Below are 2015 nucleotides of genomic sequence, written 5' to 3'. Positions count from 1 at the left end.
TGCACAGCTCGGGTTGCTTAAGCTTTCCTTCCCATATCATGGTTCAGTGTTATGAAAACACAACCACAAGAGTCAACTGTGCAGAGTTTAAGTAAACTTTACTTTAGAAAGAGGAGACAATGCACACAAAGAATGATGGGATAGCTGCGAGCCACGCTTGATATTATTTGAAAGGTGCCAAGACATCCCACTTGTCTACTGGGATGCTAAGTTTTCATTCAAATGCCTCCTCATCCAGGATCTGAGAGCCTAAAGATAAGCCCCTATTTTAAAGTCAATAAAGGGCCAACAATTGTATCGTTTTTCTCAGCCGATTTAATTATAAGACTTTAAAAGTGTAACAAGTTACTAAGGTAGTTCTCCAGCCTACCATCCAACTCAGTACTGATCTGCAAAACTGACTTGCAGTTATCAAAGGTGATACTTTCAGATGAAATGCCACAAAATAATCAACGTGTAGTGTGAGGTGTTAGAATAGTGTCCCCTTGGACAGTGGGTTAAGCCCACTCACTCACTCAAACACATCTGAAGGCCAAAGGGTTGGCAAGGTTTCCAACTGACAAATCCAAAAAAGAGTTTTGAGCTGTTCTGACTCGATATGCACCCTTTGAATTAATTAATAGCTTCTGTCTGAGTGAATTGTCTGACCTTGAATTAAGGAGTTTTCAGAAGAAAAGGCTAAGATCAACAAAGATAAAAGCAATCATCTTGGAACAAAAGAACTGACTAGGGCTCCTGAATTCCTGTTCTAAGACCCTCTTAACCCCACACCCCAGAATTCTTCTGATGTCCTCCGTGAGCATTGGGAGGTATGGTTCCTGATTATTTCACTTGGAACATATTTATAGGTAAATCCCTGGGGTCCCAGACAGTCTCCTCTGAAGTTTTGCCTTGGACTAATCATGAATGTTACACTCTGAAGAGATCGTCTGTGTTAGGTCGTAATGGACCTTTTGGTAGATACCTGAAGAAAATGGAGAATAATAAATATAATTGGAGAGCATATGATCTTAAATGAGAATGTTTACTTATTTTCATGTTGGTTAATGAAATTTTCTCTAAATATAGGAGCACACATACTACAAAGATCCTTCATTGATTGACTGTTCTGTTCTTGGATGGCATTGTAGTTTGCGTAAAGATTATAATCACAGAAAATATCCAGACTTGAGAGAAAAAAAAAAAAACCTCATGTCATGGATCTACTCTGTATTTTTTAAGATTTCTTCTTAAATTTTTTGGGTTTTAAGTGTGTAAATGCCTTGTCTACAAGATACTCTAACGCCAGAGTCAGCTCCCCTTGGAACTGCAGTTACTGGTGGTTGTGAGCCACCTCACGTGGACGCTAGGTTGTAGACTGGGGTCCTCTACAAGAGCAATATTCGCTCTTAACCCCTAAGTCATCTCTCAGGCCGATGCTCTGGTTTTTTGTTTTTTGGATTTTTTTTTGTAACTCAATAAATAAAAGTAGAAGGCGTCAGTTCTTCAAGCAAAGCAGATTCGTTGGTTTTAAATACATGCTGCAGGTAAGCCATCTTTTTCCTGAATCACTTTCATGAATTATTCAGAAAATATTTCCAAGGAGTCACAATATTTCACGTGAGTGAGAATCACTTTATCAGACTGTAACTCTCCTCAAAGCCTTTGAACCAACCACCCTCCTCACCCTCCGCTGCGCGCGCACACACCCACACACTTTTTTTTTTAAATCTTGAAACGTAGTAGTCCATTGAGTTAACTTTCTCCCGCCTCTTGCAGGTCTCTCTACAGGCTTGTCTGACTCCCAGCCTTGGATAAGGCATCAGGAAACTCAGGCACCAGAGGGAGAGGAAAGAGGGGAATTCAGTCCTGAAGCTATAACCAGAGAGGGAGGGGCAAAGCCAGAGATCTTCCTGAACTGCTTTTGCTCTGAGCCGCCCTGAAGGGAGAAGAATCAAGCTATATGGTTACTTGAGTTAATCACTTATTTTATTTTATTTTATTTTATTTTATTTTATTTTATTTTATTTTATTTT

Source organism: Grammomys surdaster, unplaced genomic scaffold (assembly GCF_004785775.1).
Source record: "Grammomys surdaster isolate TR1022 unplaced genomic scaffold, NIH_TR_1.0 239, whole genome shotgun sequence".
NCBI lineage: Eukaryota > Metazoa > Chordata > Mammalia > Rodentia > Muridae > Grammomys > Grammomys surdaster.
The sequence above is the reverse complement of the archived record's forward strand: the minus strand, read 5'-3'. Positions refer to the sequence as shown.